This window comes from Sus scrofa, chromosome 1 (assembly GCF_000003025.6).
Source record: "Sus scrofa isolate TJ Tabasco breed Duroc chromosome 1, Sscrofa11.1, whole genome shotgun sequence".
In the NCBI taxonomy this organism is placed as follows: domain Eukaryota; kingdom Metazoa; phylum Chordata; class Mammalia; order Artiodactyla; family Suidae; genus Sus; species Sus scrofa.
The window spans coordinates 118,083,087-118,105,068 of NC_010443.5; the positions used below are offsets into that span (position 1 = coordinate 118,083,087).

At 35.4% G+C, this 21,982-nt stretch overlaps 1 protein-coding gene across 6 annotated transcripts in view; it reads left to right on the plus strand.

Moving 5' to 3' along the window:
* Nucleotides 1–21,982, plus strand: part of WDR72 (WD repeat domain 72) — a 215,806-nt gene that overhangs the window by 137,065 nt on the left and 56,759 nt on the right. The window lies entirely within an intron of this gene.

The following is a 21,982-nucleotide window of genomic DNA, read 5'->3' on the forward strand; positions in this document are numbered from 1 at the left end:
GGGCATAAAGTACAAAGATATCCTGATAACAATGGGTCCTCAATTTGTTTTCCTTTGATTCCATGATAATAGCCATGTGCCAGTTTTTTTTGTTGTTGTTAGTTGTTTTTGTTTTTCTTTTCTAGAAGTAAGGAATGCAGTACAAACTAAAACTGTTTCACATTTGGACTACTTGATTTTTTTCTATAAAAAATTTTACCATTGCAACTTTATAATCATAGTGTTTATGGTTTATAACCTGCAAGTGAATCTAAATTTCTGCTGTAAAATGTTATCTGATTTTTCAGCCTGTTAGCAATGATTTTAAAATTAATACATAAAAAAGTAAAAAAAATTAAGTAAAAATTAATTTTATTTTCAATTTTATTAGTAAGCTTTTGATGAACAAATAAATTTATAATGTGATTAAATATATTTATATATTAAGAAAACAAGTTATAAATTTATATTTCAGGTTGTTAAAAATTGTTAGGTACTTCTTTTTTTTTTTTTTTTTTTTTTTTTGTTGTTGTTGTTGTTATTGTTGCTATTTCTTGGGCCGCTCCCGCTGCATATGGAGGTTCCCAGGCCAGGGGTTGAATCGGAGCTGTAGCCACCAGCCTACGCCAGAGCCACAGCAACGCGGGATCCGAGCCGCGTCTGCAACCTACACCACAGCTCACGGCAACGCCGGATCGTTAACCCACTGAGCAAGGGCAGGGACCGAACCCTCGACCTCATGGTTCCTAGTCGGATTCGTTAACCACTGCGCCATGACGGGAACTCCGGTACTTCTTTTAGTTCTAAAAAAGACATTTTATTTGGAAAAAAAGATTTTGTTTGGGACACAGAGAAATGTTCCTATATTTAAAATGTTAAATCTTAAAATAGGTGTCATTCTTTAAAATGTATCATATTTATTTCTTCTTATTAATTATAAGGTTACTGATTAAAGAGCACTATATGTAGTGAGAGAGATGTATCAGGAAAAGGCTTTTCACTGAAGGCCAAAGACCAAAATAGATAGAATATTTCTTACTGCCAAGACAGTCACTGAGGCTGGTAAATTCAATAAGTAATTTATTAAAGCTCAATGGTGATTTCAAGTCATTTGTTTGTTTGTTGTCCAGAAATTAGCTTTAATTATCTGTTAAATTCACCCACTTTATAGAACTCCTTTTTGATCATATCCCATAACTGCAGTTGTATTACCCCTTTCCAGCAAGAAGTAGAAAAATTCCTTTTTAAATCATTTTTCAGGGACTACATCTGAGTTCTTGATTCATCTGGAGAGTGTCATTTAATAGATTTCTTTCAATTCTTCAAAGAAAGCTAGTGTCATTCATCCTATATTAACTCTCATTAGGTGGTATTTCTGTGCCTTATCCCTAAACCTTAGTGTCTAACTTATCCATTGGCCCACAGCCCTCATCCTGGGTGAGAAATTCATGGCAGGCTATCAAAGTGAAACTCTGTATGAGTTTTGTTATGACATAGCTCACACATTATTTGAAATTTCACCAGATTGGGCCCTGTTCTGTCCCCAGAAAATTCTCAGATATATATTCTATGGAACTGAGTCTTACTAAAGACATCGGGATCTTAATAGATATTATCTATCTTTTGATCATTATTGAATGATCCTTTGCCAGTGTTAAAACTTAGGGTTACTTTGTGATAAGAATCAGATCACAAAAATATTAAAGCTATTTTATATGTTGGTGTATGAAATTTAGAATGTTTCATTTAAAATAAATATAACATTCATAAAATGTTGAGCACATGTTTCCCTAAGAAATATTCCCTGTAGGAAAATACATACTGCAGTTGCAATAAATAGGAAGCAGATAACAAGCACTGAAGAGGAAAATTTCCAAGCAATGTTATACTGGATATTAACATTACTTTTTTTTTCCCCCCTTTCAGAAGAACTTAGTAAAATTACAGGGAAAGTTTTAGACCTTTATTAGTGGTATATACTATATTACTTGATGGAATTTTTACAAAATAAATAAGCAAAAGGCTATTTTATTTATTTCATATGTCCTGATTCAAAGGTTAAGAAGATGGTGTGGGTACTATTCACTGAATATTGTTATTCCTCAAATTTTATAGGCAGATTTACTTAGCCCCAGTGTCACAGCAACATATATCATTTTATCAAATATTCTTATGATACATGGTTTATGTTATTTAATTTTATCAGGCCCTTGCTCATTTTTCCTCTTTGAGTTCCCTGTTGCTCCTACCTTTTTTTTTCTTCCCTATTTCCTTTTATTCCTTCTTGGTTCTTTGATTTCTTGATGCGTCTTATTTGGAAATCATTTGGAAAGTAACAGATAATGATTTTTTTTTTTGCTTAGTTATTCATAAACTTCTTTTATGCCAGGGTGGAGTACATTTGGTTTATTACATTATGGTAATATGACAATAATAGATTATAAGGAAAAATAATATTAACAATAAAAAGTTATTGTATTCTTAATGCACTCTTAACACTATGCTAAGTATATTAGGAATGCTATCTTCCTTTTTCCTTTTATTTTCACATAATCCACAGGAACCCTAAGGCTCTTTTTCCAGTAACTGAATCATTTGTGTAAACAACTTTACAATTTTTTTAAATGTCCATGTTCATGGAAATGAAGTTACAAAATACAGTTGAAAAGAACTACTCTCTGAAGAAGAGAGATTCCCATGGTGCTACTAGGTTTTTCTGTGGATAAGCCTCTGTAAATGTTTAGATTGACATACTAATTATGCATCTTTCTCATATACATTAAAATAAATAGTATTTGAAAAAAGTTCAACTAGCCATCTTTTTTTTTTTTTTTTTTTTTGGTCTTTTTGTCATTTCTTGGGCCACTCCAGCAGCTTATAGAGGTTCCCAGGCTAGGGGTCTAATCAGAGCTGTAGCCGCCAGCCTACGCCAGAGCCACAGCAACGCGGGATCTGAGCTGCATCTGCAACCCACACCACAGCTCACAGCAACGCCGGATCCCCAAACCACTGAGCAAAGCCAGGGATCGAACCCGCAATCTCATGGTTTCTAGTCAACCACTGAGCCACGATGGGAACCCTCAACTAGCCATCTTGAATGGTAGTGTACATCTCACACTTTGAGACAGACTTCCTATTATTATTCCATTTTTTAAGTGATTAACTGTACTTAAAGGAGGCACGTGCCTTGTCTAGAGTCACAGAATTATGAAAAATAAGGAAATGAGCCCAAATATTCTTTTAAACACTGTATTTTTTTCTAATAAGCTACATTTTCTGTATTGGTAGCATGAAGGAAATTTGCTCTAAATCAGCCTGATCTAAAATTTGAATAATTTATTGAGTGCTTTTCTTAGATTTTTATTCCTCTCTCATAAATACACTTTATATTAACAAAGAAAATGCAGTGTTCAATCATTGCCATCTCAACCCTTATAATAAAGAAAATCACCAGGTTTCTTGAACTATTTGTACATTAGATGCATCTAGAAAGCAACAGAAATCAAGTAAAGCAAGAGTTGAAGCCTAATGTGTATTTGAACTTTATAATTTTGAATCTTATTTTTCTGTGTTTTCACTTGTTACATTGTATAGTGTGTATTTTAATTGAAGTCTTAATATTTGTGTATCAGTATTTTATGGGATAGTGGTGGATTTTATCTGAGTTTACATTTTTATAAGGATTACATTGCTATCTTTCTTGAATCTCTTTAATAAGAAATAGAATAATAGAAATAAGAATAAGTTAACATTAACATTTGAGGCCAAGATTTATTGCTTTAAAAACAGCAATAGTTTATATTATTAAAAAGAATTTGAAAGTTATTTCCATTTTTTTAATGTTATTTGGATCAGTTTAAACAAGTACTCTAAATTGTCCCATTAAATAAATTGGTTGAAATAGAAATGTAGGCTTTGTAGATAAAACTGTCACCTTAGAATTATTGGCTGAATTTAAATTCATGTTAAACTGTGTAGTTGCGAAGATGATGCATCAGATATGGGTATTGCAAATAATATTTATTATGTGCATAATTTTCAAAGTCTTATCTGCAAAGCTAAATAATGAAAATGTGGTCTTTAAGTAAAATCAGGATTTTGTAGTAAATCAAGGAAATAAATATTCAACAGAAAAATGTTGTAGTCCTGGTGGCCATCTGTAGAAGGACTGACTCAGCACAATCTGCTTCTGCCTGCTGAATTTCTCAGAAGATCTGTCTAGTTGTAGAAAGGCTTTGAATATAATGTATGACTACCTCACAGATAAACTCTTTCTTTATAAACTTATGATAAATGCATTTTCCACCCCCTTTGAGGTCTTCAGGCTAAGTGAGAAGGTCAATGCATTCTTCTTTATTGTCACAGAAGTCATTTAGGAGAGATCTGTGTGAGGTGAGTAATCAAGAAGCAGAGAAATAATGGGTGACACATCATAGGAATGCCTTGTGTATAGTGAGGTCTTAGGCTTTCTCTCTTAGTGAGATGGGAAAACACTTGAGCAAACATAGGGCACATCTTTTAATGGGATTTCATTGCCTGAAGTTCAAGGCTATAGATAGAAGCTAGAAGACCAGTTGGGATATGCTAATACAAATGATAGCAGCTTGGAACAAATATGGTGGCTTGGATGGAGAAGGTAAGAAGTGATCAGATTCTGAACGTATTTGAAAGTATAGCTAATAATGTCTGCTGATAAATTGGATATGGAGGAGTGAGATAATGAAAATCTGTGCTTGCATTTTTTTTTCAAACAAACCTTGATGCATAGATTAACCTTGGTATACTGACATGGTTCCTATGTCAGATATTACAGTGTTGCATATGGCATTCCAGGTATACTAAAGGAGAGTGGAAGATTCACTTCATAGAAAGCCACCTCTCCCACTTTCAGTTTTAAGTATCCTTGCTTAGACGACCTACAGATTTTATTTTCTAGTATTACCTAAACTAACTCTCAGAAAATGAGCAGAAGTTTCCTCCCAAGAAACTATGGATTGAAGATGATACTAATAATGTAAGCCTAAGCAAATGAGATGTAAATGGCACTGTCAAACTTATTTTAAGCTATATCTGGAGATATATGTATGTGTATTAATGTCCTTTTGACATTTTTATTTTTGTGTTATTTTAGAATGGACTTAATATTGATATACTAATAGCACATATATTATTGATAAATATAGCATGTGTATTATTGATAAATATAGATAGATAGACAGAAAGACAGGTGATGCATACATCAGAGTTCTTCCTTGCTATTCTCTGCAAGAAAGTAACTCAACCACAGCCTTTGGGTGGACTAAGAAGGCAAATATAAGCTTTTGGTTATGTGGGGCTGATAACTTGATACTCTATATTGCACACTGTGCTATCTCCAAAATTTTGAATACATCCTTATGCATCATTCATCTTTATCATTCCTCTGTGCATTGATCCAGTGTTGGTAGTATCACAGAGAATTAATTGGGAATCCCCAGGTGAAGGCCACAAACTAGCATCAAGGTAACTATAAATGTGTCAAATGTCACAAATGAGTCTGTAGGAGCACATAAAAGCAGTACCTACCATATTTCAGAGTCAAGATGTCTTAGAAGAACAAATGCCTAATCCAAGACCTGAGAGATGAGCATGATTTAGCCAAACAAAAAAAGTTGGAGTAGGAGAAGGCAGCAGTTTGCTAAGACCACTAAAACCACCTATGCTCTTTTTGTCCTCCTAAGATTTATCTGATCCATACATGCATAAATGAAGAACCTAGATTTTGGAGAGAAACTCATATGTGTTTACTTTCCCCTCTGGAGAATATCTGTATCCTCTTTGAATCTTATTGTGCCAATGCCTTCCACTCCTAACCCTCAACATTCCAGAATGACAACAATTGTAATAGTGATGATAACAGCTAACATGGATATGGCTTAGTTTGTTCTAAGTGCCTGACATACCTTAAATCATTTGATCCAGGCAACAGTTCTGTGGGGATAGGTATTAGTATTATACCCATTTTATTGATTAGCAAATGGATAAAAAGAAGATAAGTAGTTTTCTCAAGGTCTCATTACCAAAAAGTTACAGAGTTAGAAGTCAAAAATCCAGGCAGTCTGAAATCAAAATCTGGGGTCTTCATTACTATCTGTCATTGTTTCCCATTTAACCACAATTTTCCTTCACTATTTCTTAATTTAGCAAATATACCTGAATATCCAAGTACCTCTTATATGACAGTTACAGAGACAGCTATTACCCAGGTTAGGAATCATGAGGCAGCAAAATTCTAGCTATTTGGCATAACAATAGAGGAAAGATTCTCTTGAATAAATTAATGAACATGTATCAAATACCCAATGTCCATTCACCTTTGGATAAGACACTATAAGCTATGTCACTTAAGATGTATACTTAATACTAAAGACTTTTGTTTAGAATATAAATTTACATAAAAGTATTAGTGGTTAAAAATTAGAAGGTTTTAACATCTGGAAACTAGAAATGCCAAGTGGTAAATCTTAGAAATGAAAAAGATTTGGCAAATACCTATTAGTCAAAAGGCATAAGGGCTTTATGGGAGGAAGAGAAGAGGAAATTTAAATTTTCATTTTTATAGATTAATTTGACTTATGTAATATGCTTCATCTTATTTAAATATCAAGCTATTCATGTTAGATGATGAATTTACATACGGTAAGTAAATAATTTATCACCTAGAGTATATTACATGCCTTTCAAAAAACATTGTTGCCATTTGGGCTTAATATATGTTCTGTCTTATTTTTAGCTTCTTGTAAAATTGATGGAGAAATTTTATCATTTCCCTTTTTCCCCATATAAATTCATCTGAACTTCTCCATTGCCTCTGCCCTCTCTGTATCATCTTAAAGATTTCATCGCCTTAGAAAGACTGATAGAGTTCACTGCTCTTTTTACCAAAGTAGTTTCATCTTTCACAGAGATTGAGATTGATGATTTTCATCTTGGCATATGAAGAACTAGTGTATTTCATTGTCTTCTTTCCTCATGAGCAATCAAAATGCCAACCTGGCCCAGCTGTGCAGAGACAGTAGCATCAAGGAATTAAGTTAAATATTTCCTTGGTAACAGTTGTGCAGGCACCACTTTATCGATTATTGTCTGCATACCTATTTAAATTTATTGACAAAGAAAAAGTGATCTAGATTCTGTCACTGAAATCAATGTGTTTTGCGCTATTGTTCTCCAAACTGAGACTGGGCTCCCAAGACTGACCTCTCAAGGACAGGGTCGGGTCTATTTATCTTTCTCCCTCCCATCACCTGGGATGGCCCTTCACCTAGGCTCTGGTAATAAGTGATTATCGAGTGGATGGATGAATGGATGGATCACAGGGTAGTTTGTACTAAAGATTCAGCCAACTCGTAATTAGTTAAAAAAGAAGAAGAAGAAGAAGAAGAAAAGGATAATCAGCCGATTACTTTTCTTTAGAAGCCAGATATAATTTTTAATATACACGTGAAAATTGCATTTTCTAAGCATCAGCATCCCATGATTAATGCGTGTACACATAGCAGGCTCACAAAAAATTTAAGAGACATATGAATGAATCTAGTTTGTAAACATCCTGAAAGCTTCTCTTTCCTGATGGTTGATTACTTGGCTCTTCACCATACATTTTGTCATGACCTGATTTCAGTCTGATTTTAGGAAGCATGAAATTTCTGAAATTCATATTCTTTTTCTTCATTCAGCTATAGTTTCTCCATGGAAGTATTTAGGGAGCTGCTGTATCAAACACTATTTCCACAGTATTTGGGTTGACACCCTAGGTTCTGACTCTTCTGTCTCTCTTTGGATTTCTGGTTCATTCATGATCTCCTATAGCCAGCAGCTCAACACTGCTAACCTGGAGTTGTGCCTACAACCTGGCTCACCTGGGTCAGCTTCCTTCCTATTGAGTCTATCCCTACCTCTTGACTCTGGCACTTTATATAATATTTGTCCCTCCATCAAGTGTAATTTCATTAGCCAATTTGAATATGCAGTCCTAGTTCTGGAATGTTGATGCAACAAAATTTAGTTGATGCAATGAAATTTAGTTGATGCAACTAAATTCTTGAGAGAAAAAGCAGGGATTTAGTTAGCTTTGTATTCTGATCAGATAGTACAATGCCTTGCACATGGCAAGGCAATTGCTCAAGAAATGGTAGCTGAAGAAAAAAATATCCATGCATTCTCATGTTCCTAGACCATCTCACTCCATCAGAATGTCATTCACCTTGCTGGTAGGACCCTTATTTTTCCATTTTAACTTGCCAATTTATCTGCTCAGTTTTTACCCTTGGAACAATATGAATAACTTCAAAACATCTCTCATTAAGCACTTACTATGTCTAAGGTGCAATGTAAAGTACTGAATTTTTTTTTAAATCACATCACTTTATACATTTTTTGTATATCCTTCTAAATAGTCTGTATCCTCTGGCACTCTAATTGTTTGTTTATTTGCCTTTCCTTTCCACCTCTCTGAACTCCTTGAGGGCAAAAGTTGGAATTTATTAATCTTGTGCTCCTAGCAGCTAATGCACCACGTGGCTCATGATGGGTGCTCATTAAATGTTTGTTGCCTGAGTGAGTGAAGGAATGATAAATGACAGGCAGAATGAAAGAAATGCTAAATAATATGTTAATCATATGAAGCTGGGAAGAGAATGGAAAAGATCACTATAGGGATGATAGTTTTCTTCTAAAATGTTAATCCAGAGGCATTTCTTCAAATACATTTATTTAGTTCAGGGGCAATTTATCTGCCTAGAGAGCCACCAGGAAAAATTAATGCTGACAGATGTTTGAAGACAAAAAAAAAAAAAAAAAAAAAAAAAAAAAAATGGCAACCCCTGAGAATAAGCTAAAGAAATAAAGACAGTTAAAGAAGGGTTGTTACTTTTCTTTTATCTGCTGCAGATGAATATGGGCCCTTTATTTATATCCCTGTAGGAACACCTGTCCTCCAGCCAAGCAGCCCTGCTAATCTGGGGCAATGTCAAAGTGCTTCTTAGTAGCTAAATATACATAAAAACATGTTATGTGAACAATTTTCTAGCCTCTCAGGTTTCTTCTCATCAAAATGAGGTTGGTCTTGAAATTTTAGAAAATTTAAATGTGGTGGTTCTCAACTTTTTCAGTCCTAGAATGGACTTTATAGCTAATATCTTGTAATGTTCCCTTTCTAATTCTAAAATGAAGTTCGTAACTAATATAACCTATCTAATTAATATACAATTTAAAGGAAAAAAAATCAAGAAATTCATAATAAAAATATATGTTAGTAGGTAGTATAATAAATGATATAATAAATCAGTAACTGGGAAATATCCCATTGCTAAGAAAATGACAGCTGCTAGTGCAGACCCTGCATAGTGCATGGTGGTACTGTCAATGAGATGGGTGTCCAGATAGAATCTTTTTGGTAAAGTTCTGGTCAGTAACAGCAGTGAAATATGGCCATTCTTTGACATACAGAGTTAGAGGCCTTCCTAGAAAATCGAAGGTATATTAAAAAACCTTGAAACATCCCTAAGTGTACTGGTCTCAGGAAATTATAAGCAGGGGTTTCCCTTCCTTGAATTTCCAGTGGAACATTTGGAAAACATGTGAAATATTGGGACAAGTTATTGTGAAGGACTGCCCTGAGCACTGCATGACACCTGGCATTTCTGGTCCCTGGCCACTAAATGCCAGTGTCTCCATCACAATCTCTGGGGAAACCAAATGTCCTTTGCCCCAGCAGTTTCCAAAGCCTTCCTCTAGGGGGCTGTACCAACCCTGCTGACAACTAAAGCCTTCAGGAAAAGAAGTCTACACAATCTGAGGCCTTTGTTTCTATCCCTTTCTCCTTTTGAAAGTACACAGGAAGGTGAAAAGGAATTGGGAAGCTCCAACTAACTGAAAAAGTTCCTTCCTTAGCTCCCTCATGTTTGCTCCTTCCTTTGTGCTCCACCCATGTTGGTCATAACACTTACCAGGATGTGTAGTAAACTATCTGATTGCAGTTCCGTTTCAAAAGAACTTGTCCTATCCCATCACTTTCATCTTATATCCTCAAAGCCAGGCCTGGGTCTGGCATAGAGTCAGTGTTTTTGGCTGATTAAATGAAGAGGGCATGTTACTGACTATTGAGCATTCTCCAAGGAAGTCATTTTTAAAAAGCCCAAAATTTATAATTGAATTAAATTATTATTTCACAATATAGAATAAACATAGCACATATTGGAATTTAAAAGTTAGGGGAACTTTTTCTCAATATGTCAACTGAGCAAAACTAGAAATGAGAATAATGAATGAAAAATGATACACAGACAGGTTCATTTAAATGATTGGGAATATTAATTATAAAAATTTGGCTTGAAACATGCAGTTGATTTTTTGTTTTGTTTTGTTTTGTTGCTTTTTAGGGCTGCACCCACAGATTATGGAAGTTCCCTGGCTAGGGTCAAATCAGAGCCACAGCTACCAGCCCACACCACAGCCACAGCAATGCAAGATCCAAGCCACATCTGCAACCTACACCATAGCTCACAGCAATGCCAGACCCCCGACCCACTGAGCAAGGCCAGGGATTGAACCCACATCCTCACGGATACTCGTTGGATTTGTTTCCACTGTGCCACAATGGGAACTCCCAAAACATTACTAATTTTTGATACATTTTATCTTTAAAGTCCAATAGCCCATTGGTAGTTTATATTAAAATTATTTTTTGAGAAGTTTATAACACCCCTTTACATATACAAAGTACGTCCCCTGGTATCTGTAGCAGAGTAGGGAATAACCTATCTGATTAATCATCTAGGTGGTAGGTCCATCATCCATCTACCCATCTATCCATCTATTCATTCACTCTACCTCTTTTGAATATATTATATGTTAGGTGCTCTGTTTCATAAGCTATCTACCAGCAGTCGGAGAAAAATGTGGTTTCTACTTTCCAAAAGGCAGATTCCTGTAAACCTGAGGACACAAAATACTAAAGTTCAAAATACTAAAGTTCACATTGCTGTGGAAGCATAGAGAACCACCAACACTTGGGGATAATTTTTAGATATTTCACATAGGAGAAAACATTCATCTGTGCTCTGGAGAATAATAGTGTGGCAGGCATAAAGAGATGGGCTACTTAGATCATTCTGCAAGAGAGGATAACTTGCCCAGATGTGAGGAGTGTGGTCAGCTGACAGCTGTTGGATTTATTCCTGAATTGGAGCAAAGATCATACTCTTCTTAGGACAATGACTGAGCAAGGTGGTGATATAAGGGTCTAGCTATTTCCTGTTCATACCAACCTCCTCTAACAGGTGATTTTGCTCTGGCATTTCCATTGGGCTGATAGATATTCTGTCAGATCTGCATAATGAATAGAAAGCTCCTTACTCAAGTCTGTTTTTGCCCCTTTTCTTTCATGGGTGTTACTCCCCAGTATACCTTTTGCATTTCTAACTCCATCTTAACATCAGCTTTTGGGAGGACCCAACTGACACCAATGGGAAAAAGCTTGGTGCAAGAAAGGTATTTCAGACAAAAGGAATAACATGAGGATAGACACAGAGGTATGCAATGTGGCCTGGTCAGAAAATAGGGATAAATTTTGGAATGGGCAGGGTATAAGAAATGAGGATGCCCCAGTCTCGATTTAGAAGGTGAGACACCTAGAATGTAAAGGTTTTGGTGTGGGGCTTTCTCCTGAAAAATTAAGCCAGCCATTACAGATTATATTAAGAGGACAAGTAAGGCATTTCCAGTGCAAAATAGAGAGTGAATAAAGCACCAAATGCAAATAAACCCCTGTGTCCAAATTTTGTCAGCGAACCTCTCTCTTTAGTAATTATTTATAAAGCAATGCTTCTTTTTTTCTTAATTTTTTATCACTTCTTCATAACATTAGGTTATTTAGATGGAACATTAGTGGTTTATGTCCCACACGGAGAAAGAAAATACATTCATATTATATAGAGAAAAGTAATTTTATATCCTTGCTTTTAGACCAAACAACACTGAATGTCCTCCAGGACCATCAGAGTCCAAGTCATATTAGTAACATCTTCTGAGTTGTTATGTTTCTTGGTGCCAATTTGAAGTTATTTCTCTTCCTTTATATTTGGCCATTATCTTAATCCCCCACCTTTTTTGAGTCAGTTCTTAAATTTTTCCCCACTTGTATTTGTACAATACTTGGTCTGATTTTTTTATCTCTTTTTGGATGCATGTGTATAATTTACCATATGTTGACAAGTTTGGGTTTCGCCATTCTTTTTTTTTTCTTTCCCTCTTTCTATGTACGGATTTATGTAGACATTATTGACCTCCTCTTCTACCAACATGCTTAACTAAAACATTAAGTAAGAGCAGGTTTATTAAGTGTTTGCTATTAGACATTTTCCAGGAATAGGATATATTATTTCTCTTTACCACTTAAAAAAACCTTGATTTAATGAATAGAATTTTAGCAAAGCAAGGTAACTTTGAAATGTGCTTTTTCATGTGTTTATATTAATATCCAATGAATAATTTCAAAGGTTAAACTTTATGATCCATCTCTTCAAGCCGTCTACTTAAGTTTAGAGTCATTACATCATCTGCTTCCCTTATGCTATTGATTTATGTTTCTTTCAAGCTGCTGAGATTGGGGAGTATAGTTTATTTTTTATATGACATACTCTGCACTATGAAACAGTTTTAGAAGGTAATGGCAAAGTACCTGTAACACAGTAGAGAATTGCCTACTCACCTGTGTGAATCTGTATGGTATCCATTAACATTTGTCTGCAGTTCTGATAATACTGAAAGAAAGGTTGTAATCGGTCTTTTTTTTTTTTTTTTTTTTTTTGTAGCAAATATGTCGAGGGGATTTCTAGGTAATAGTACTACTCAGATACCATAATGTGTCTGTGTTTAATGATGAGGAATGCAAAGGAGTTTTTAGAATTTTCTTGGGGATCTCCCATTTCAAGCTCAACAAATTAGCTAAAGTCTATTCATAATGTACTGTGAAGAAATGTTTGCTTCAAGATTGCCAAAATATCTGTTTGAATATTATTTTCAGAAACTAAAACAAAATTTTTAAGTGGATTAATTTCCAATGATTAATATAACTTTTTCTAGAACTTATAAAGTTTACATAAAGTAAACTTTTTATTTTTTACATTTCTTTTTATTTCTTACATTTATCAAATGATATGAGCCTTTGCACATTTCAATGAAAGGAAAACAAGGACCTGAAAGACTTAAGTACATTTGCTGTGTTGATATAACTTGTGGGAAAATGATCTTAGACTAAATTGCATGCTCCTATTTGCTAATCTCAGATTCTTTTCTATAAATCACACTCATGGAGCATCATGTACAGGATGGAATTTACAAAAGAATAAGTTCATTTATTGATGCAAATTTATATGTTTCCCTCTATCTAAATCCTTAGGAGGATATTGTCATTTTTTAATGTTTCCAATGGCTCATTTTAAAGGAAAATATATTACACATTTAAACAATGAGTTAAACTATTTCTACTGTTAATGGCAATTCACTTTTATGATATTCATATTGTAAAAACCAACTCTTAGTCTAAAGTATAGTCTGATGAATGTAGTATGTTTATAAATTGAAGTCATTTCATTTCTTCCATAGTAAATTTGTTTTAAATATCAGTTTATTATATATATTCACTTGTATTATAAATATTTCCAGTAAGCAAACACAAATCATTTTTATATTTAGCATTTAAAATGTATCTTAACTTGAACATTAAATCATCTATTAAATATTCAATTAAAGTGGGTTTTGATCCATTTTTAAAAATTAGTGGTCAGGTATTCAGGGAAACGAGCTTGCAAGATATTTCTAAAACACAATTCACTTCATTTCTTGTTCTGTATATTTTGTCAGAGAATGCCTTAATGTAACAGAAATCAGATTTGGTGTGTATTTTTACACCAAATCAAATTGTGCAGGCGCCACCCACAGCTTTCACCAAAACATTATAAAGGATAAGATTCCACCATAATATAACTTAAGAAACAAGTACGGCCCTAGAAGAGGTCCATACATGAAAGTGGCACTGCAGAAGAGTATGTTTTACTGGAAAACCACGTGTCTTATAACAAATACCATTACAGGGCTGGATTTAAAAAATAAGTTGACTTAGCTGAGTTCTGACTTTTTGGAATCTGTATGTAAGACATATATGTTGTTTCTAGTTATTCTGCAGGCATAGATCATAAGCATAAAAGGTACTGAAAAAATGTAAGAATGAAACTGTAATATAGTAGTGACTAATGGTATAAAGCACTTAGATGCTCCAGTTATAATAATTATATGAAGAGGGTGAAGGCATCATAAGTCATTTTATTTATTACAATTGGCAGGTTTCCCTTCCTAGTTGTATTGAATATAGTCTTACTTTCCCTGTCTTCTACTTGCCCAATCCTCAATTTCCCAAATTCACAAGCCATAATTACAAAATTTGTATTCTTAATCTATTCTTTTAATGTGTAGCAGTAATCCAAATTATGAATTCCTTTTATCAAATCTGAAATGAAAAAGTCAAGTATTTTTTTATAGATTTTTTTTAGAACACAAATTCTAAAATTTTCCATTTCTGATTCCTAGAGGAGAGAGCTGTGTGCTATCTCCATATGCGTGGTTACTTAAATACCAGAAAGTTAGTACAAGATAATTTTTACACTATGAAGTGAGCTAGGTTATTTTTACCTTAATATGGGATCTTATACACAGCCCTGAGATTTTGCAAAATATTAGAAAAATAAAGTCAAGCTTCACCAATAATTCCCATCTTATATTGTAAAGCATAAACATTTCTGAAGATTTTTACCAATGACTAGCTTCTCTTTGTTATTTGAGGAATCATCTAAACTGCTATTGTAAAACTTTCATAAGTATCTGAATTTTTGTAAAACTGAAACAATCAATGAATTAGACACACCTATTAGCGTAATTTTTTTCTTTTTTAGGGCCACACATGCAGCATATGAAAGTTCCCAGGCTAGGAGTCAAATCAGAGAGCTACAGCTGTTGGCCTACACCACAGCCACAGCAACACCAGATCCGAGCCACGTTTGTGACCTATGCCATAGCTCATGGCAGTGCCAGATCCTTAACCCACTGAGCAGGGCCAGGGATCGAACCAACATCCTCATGGATAATAGTCAGTTTCGTTTCTGTTGAGCCACAATGGGAACTCCTTATTAGTGTAATTTTAATAATTTACATATTACAAAGTTAAACACTGAAATCAAGAATATTTCTATTGGGAGTTCCCATTGTGGCTCAACGGAAACAAATCTGACTAGTACCCATGAGGATGCAGGTTCGATCCCTGGCCTCACTCAGTGGGTTAAGGATCTGGTGTTGCCATGAACTGTGGTGTAGGCACAGATGTGGCTCAACTCTGGTGTTGCTGTGGCTGGGGCATAGGCTGGCAGCTGCAGCTCTGATTTGACCCCTAGCCTGGAAACTTCTGTATGCTTTGGGTATGGCCCCAAAAAGCACACACACACACAAAAAAAGAATATTTATATGAATTATGAGATATGAAATAAAGACAGTTCAATGACAGTAATGTGGTTGCCAAGAGGAAGGGGGAGGGAGTGGGATGGACTGGAAGCTTGGGGTTAATAGATGCAGACTATTGCCTTTGGAATGGATTAGCAATGAGATCCTGCTATGTAGCACTGGAAACTATGTCTAGTTACTTTTGATGGAGCCTGATAATGTGAGAAAAAAGAATGTATATGTGTATGTGTATCTGGGTCACCATGCTGTACAGCAGAAAATTGACAGAACATTGTAAATCAGCTATAATGGAAAATAAAAATCATTATATATATAGAAAAATATATCCAATTCACTTTAGTATATTGCTTTGGGTACACTACAGAGAAAAAAATTATAATTTATCCTAGTAAGCAGAATAGCACTTCAATAGCATTTGTTTGTATAATTTTACATGAGTGAAACTGTTTACTACTAACAGTAAAACACACATATGCAACCTCTTTAACCAATAATACATTTATAAATTAAAAATATACCAGAGGTTAGTCTTAGATATTCATAGAAACAGCTATTTGGCAGCATAAATCAATGTGTTTATCATTTCTAAGTTTATTAAAAATTAGTATAAAAATTTGCCTTTAAAATCACAATGCTTTAACAAGCGCTATGGCACATATTTTAAAGAGAAAATTTTAATCAGACGGTTATTCAGTGCCCTCTGAGAAGTGTCGAGGTTCCATGGAATATAGGTTAGAAACCCCTGAACAGGGTCCTGAGGATAGAGGATGAATTGTTTCTTTTGTCCACCCCTGCACATAATACAAAACTGCAGCAGTGCAACAGATAGTTGTCTAGTTACCCCAGTTTCATTTTTTTCAATGACACTTTTAGCTGTCTGTTTTATTTTTAAAAAGAAGACTGATCTCATGATTTGAATAATATGAGCTGTTGTCTAGTTTCCTCCTTTTAAGACTCAAATTATAAATCACAAACCATGTCACCTCAGAATGCACCTTACATTTCTCAGTGCCTCAGTTTAGTGCCAGCTGGTGCCAAGCAAGCTGCTGACTTGCACAGAGAGGAATTCCAGGAAGTCGTCGGAGCAGGCCATTTTCCAATAATGCTCCCTGGCATGGACTCAGTTCAGAGCTCTCTTACAAATGACTATTACACTAAGATCATGATGAGATTTCCTAGAAGTACACGCAATGCTTTTCACTGAAATTTCCTATTCAAAACTTTTTGTAAAAATGGAGATTTCCTCCTGCATTCCTAATGTCACATAATCATATGTCAGTATATTTGAGTGTCTCTTTAAGATAGGAGACACATGTTTTAAAATTAAATTATTATTCTTTTCACCCCATATCATTTCATTTCAGATATTTGGCTTAAATTATACTGGATTTTTATGTCTTTCTTCAAGATGGCTGAAGAGCACAAGAGTATTGAATTATTAATTATCTCTATTAATTCTGTCAATCAGCAGCAGCCATTGAGAATTCATGGTGGGTAAATGTTGCAGTAAGTACTCTAGACATGGGGCATCTATCTTGAGTGATCTCAGATTAGACCTATCAGAGCCTACCACTACCATAGCACCCACCATTGAAAGTATCTAAAGCACATAATAAAGTTCTTCAGTGATAGATGTTAATCACCATGTTCACAGGGTGAAATTTGGATGAAGAGAGATAACGGAGTCCTCAGTTCTACCTTGGATTAAGGACTGACTCTAGCTGTTGGCTCCCATTTCTTGACCTTTCTGTTACAGGTATTTGGTGTTCATTTGATTTTGAATGCCTTTATGGGGTGATGGAGAGAGGGCTCTTAGAAATTAGTATAGTATTTGGCATGTGAGTGGTACTCAAATAATATTACTTAATAGTAGGAACTTTGAGTCAAGATCATTTGAAGGTCATTGAGTCTAAACTTTGCTTTTCTGCCCAAGAAGCTGAAGCTCAGAGAGGCCCAGACACAGCTAGTTAAGGAGTGAGATGGTATTTAAACCTAACACTTTCCAATATTTGATGATCTTTTTAAAATGGCCTGGTGGTCCCCATTTAGTATTTCTACCCTTTTCTCTGGTTGTTCTTGCTTGCCAGTCAAGCTTAGTATTTTTTTCTAGTAAGTGGCAGATAAACTATATACAAAAAGATATGGAAACCAGTTTGTATACCTCTAAGTAGTGCTTGATAGGCTTAGAGCCTCTAGGTCTAGATGAAACTTAAAAGCAGGGTACTTTCTCCCTTTTTCTTCTTGTAGGCTTCCATCTTATTCCAGGGAGACTATTAACTAACTGAGGTCAGTATATTATTAGAGTAACCTGTCATAAAGGCAGCTGCCCTCAATAGCTACAGTGACTTATAAAAACAAATTTGTTCAAATCAGCTCTATTTAAAACCCTTCAGTGGTGCAATGCTCTCTAGCAGTTTTTCTTTAGGATCAACTAAACATTTAGACTCACAAGATGACTATACACCATACCTAGCACCTGTCTACTCAGAAGGGCAGAGATCAGGAAACAGCTCACCTACTGGATGGCAGCTGGTCTTCCTCACTGGGAGTCCTGCAACAGTCTAGCGGCTCAGCTCTGGAAGTCATTCTCCTTACCCACCTTTTATCTCTTTCAGCAATCCCACAGCCATTGGCTTGCCAGGTTCACTCTCAAAAACATCCAAAGCTAGGATGATGGGTTTTTATGGTTCATCTATAGTTCTTCCTAGTCCAGGTACAATTTACCAATGAGAGGTTAGTAATGATAGGTAAAAAGGTGTTTTTAGTTTGTTTGTTTTTGTTTTTTTATTTAGGAACATGTGGCTTCCCTATTCTCTTCGGATACAGTGCATATTATTTGAATGATTCACAAGGATAATTTTCAGCTAGCCATTGCTTGCCTCTCTAGTCTCATCTTGCCACCTTCTACTCACCTTGACCCCAAAAATTCAGCCAAACCAAACCCTTTTGGTTCCTCCAAAGGACCTATCCCCACTTGGCTCTCACACATGTTATATTCAGGCTTCACACATGCTATTCCATCTCTCATTTATTTATTTAAAATTTTTGAGCATCTTTAGTGAGCCAAGCAGTGAGCAAACTCTTGAGGATACAACAAGGAAAAGGAGAGCCTTGAGGAATCTGCAGCACCTTCCTGAAAACCTCTTCCCTCTCCCATCACTGATTGAGACCTTCATGTCCCAAACCCAATGTTATAGCCTCTGGGATGCCCTCTTATCCCCCTAAATCGGTTAAATGTCCTACTCTTTACTTCTGTCATAATACTGACTGTGCTGTATTGTCATTGCCTGGTTTCTTGTCTATTCCTCCAAGAGATTGTGAAACTCATGATGGGAAAGGAGTATGTCTAAATTGCTAATGATTAAATCCCCAATGCCTAGGTCAGTGCCAGATATTCTGCAGATATTTGATAAATATTTGATAAGCAAATGGATAGATGATAATTCTAGAAATATCAAGAATTCTGGAGTTATAATATCTGTTTAAGAAATAATGTACTTCTGGATTTCCTGTTGTGGCTCAGTGGTTAACGAATCCGACTAGGAACCATGAGGTTGCGGGTTCGATCCCTGGCCTTGCTCAGTGGGTTAAGGATCTGGCGTTGCCGTGAGCTGTGGTGTAGGTCGCAGACACAGCTTGGATCTGGCATTGCTGTGGCTCTGGTATAGGCTGGCAGCTATAGCTCCGATTCAACCCCTAGCCTGGGAACCTCCATATGCTGCAGGTATGGCCCTAAAAAAGACAAAAGACAAAAAAAAAAAAAAAAAAAGAAAGAAAAAGACAAAAAAAAAAGAAATAATGTACTTCTAAAGGTAAATTTTCAGGCCCTGTTATCGGTAATGAAGAAGATATTTTAGGAGTATGTGCCCACCATAATCTGAGAGATAAATCTAGTTCTTTACTTTTTAAAAATTATTTTTATGAATAAAAAAGCAAAGCAATAACATAACAAAAATGGAGTAAACTTAAAAATATTGATGACCAAGCATTAAATCGCTATGATAACAAATTTTTATGATTGGATGATTCCCAGTTACTTAAAAACCTAAAACCAGTGTTAATTTTAGTTGACAAAAACTGAGGCCAAGGAGGTAGAGAGTTAGGGCTTAAAACACTCAGAAACAAATCTAGGAGTCTTATTCTCACTTAATGTAGTTTTTGAAGTTTGGCTTAGCAACTAAAGAAAAGAAATTGTTTCTCATTAAGATATCATATATAGATGCATCTGTGAGGATAAACCTCCTTTCCTGGAACCATTTTTCCCAGAATTTATCATATGAGTTCCAATATAAAGCAGTATTAAGTCACATGTAGAATATACCTCCCCAGTCTTCCAAAAAGGTACAAAAATGCTCTTAAATATGACAGTTTTAAACATCAGCCACCTATAAAATCAAAGAACATGATATTGAGCCCTATTTCAAAAGCCATGTCTTTGATTGACTGAGATAATGTGGTCCAAGACATTATTTTCTGATGGTCTGAGAGTGCAGGGATAGAATTTGGAATAGTGTAGGTAAATGGATAGTTAACATACCCATTTAGGCTTTTTCTCTCAAATATCAAATATCTTAAATGAGCTTCGGAAAAGGTGCTGGACCACTTTCAATTTGCAATCAAATTCCCTTAATAAGATTTTACAGTGCAGAAACTCTTCCTTGCTGATTAAGATGAGAGCCATAATTTTATAAGTCGGGTATTGACCAAACTTCTTAAATAAGGAGAGACAGCACACTGGAACTCAGCCATGAACAGCCTGAGCGCTTACAAGTAGCACCCTAGTCTGTTGGAAGAAGTAGGGGATCTTTTGCAAGATCAGATGCATAGTAGTAATGTCTAGAGACAGCTGGCTCTTAGAGCCCTACAGCACAGGTACACAGTGGTCACTAGATGTGTATTCTGAGTGATTTACACAGTACTTCATGGAAAGAAGAAAAATTCAATTGCCAGCATTTAAAAATCAGGAGATTTCATAAAATATTCCGTATTTCTGGCTTCTCATGAAAAACAGGAAGAGATGCCACACTGAGTTGTCATTTTAGTGCAACAACAGTAGGCTGGAGCTGAGTAGCAGGTTTTCATGTCAGACAAACTTTTTAAAGTGAGTGTGGGCCTCCAGGTCATCTTAGGGTCCACCAAACCTGCTTTATTCAATTTTTACTAGGTTCATGGGGGAACTGAGGTTTTGACCTGTTCAATACTGTCACTAGGGAACTTAAGCCTGAAAAATTCCCTATGTGTATATTTGTGGGATTGAGGAAGGAAAGGAAGAGGACAGGAATTATCATTTAACAAGCATCAGAAATTTACCTAATAAATAATAAGCACTGCACAACATATATGAAAAAGGGAGTAAGACACGAAGAAACCTTAAGATGTGTCCTTTGCTGAGGGCCATGGTAGTGACTACCCTGAACCCACCTGCTTGTGGAGAGCTGAGAGAAGCTGAGGAGATGCAGGCACTATACCTTACTTCTCTTTTCTGAACATTCTTAAAATTTAATTTGAAAATGTTCATCTTATTACTATCTCAAGGCATCTGTGAAAGAAAAAAAAAAATCTGTTAACATTGGGGATTCCTTTCAAGTGTGATTATCTTGTGAGATGTGGGAGGCATGTGCTGGTTGATATGTCCTCAACTAAATTCTTGTTCTTAATGGTACATTCCTTGCTACACAAGCTAGGTAAAGTTAGACTTCTAATAAACTAATAATAATGCAATGTCATAAGGACTATTTTAGAAGCGCAATTAAGAGTACAATCTCATGGGTGAATGGAACAGGCTCAAAGTTGGGGTAAGGCCTGTTTGTGAACTGTTTTGCGTGCCATACTGTAGGTGCTAGGAACTTTTCAGGTTTATAATTTAGGTATTTCTCAGTATGGTAGATGGATCAAAGATTGAAGAGGGCTGAAGCAGGGTGACCAGTTATCTCAGTGGGCTCGAGCTACATCTTCTTATAATCTTATAGAAATTGTTGGCTATTAGTTCTACACTCTCAGAAAGCTGAATGATTGGAGAACCTTAACATCAGCAATTAAGTGTCTATGTGTTATGGGCACTGACAGCATTTATTGACATGCACAGGTTAACACCAATCCAATCATGGGCACTAATATTCAAATTCAAATGTTTATCATTCCACAATTTTAGTAGCAGGCCAAAAGTTCTCTGTGCTTTGCACACATTATCTAATTTAATTTTGGTAACAACTTTGTGAACTAGGAGCTGTTACCTCCATTTTACCGATGAAAAAACTAAGTTCAGACTCCTTCCTAAGATATATGACCTGTTTGCATTAAACAAACAAACAAACAAAAACAAAAAGAAATGGGCCCCGGTTGTTCCTTTCAAATATCGACATTTTTAAGACGTTAAAACCCTAGGTTGATTTTTATAACTGCTAATAAAGTTGTGTTAGAGGATATATAGGGTTACTAGATTTCAAAATGA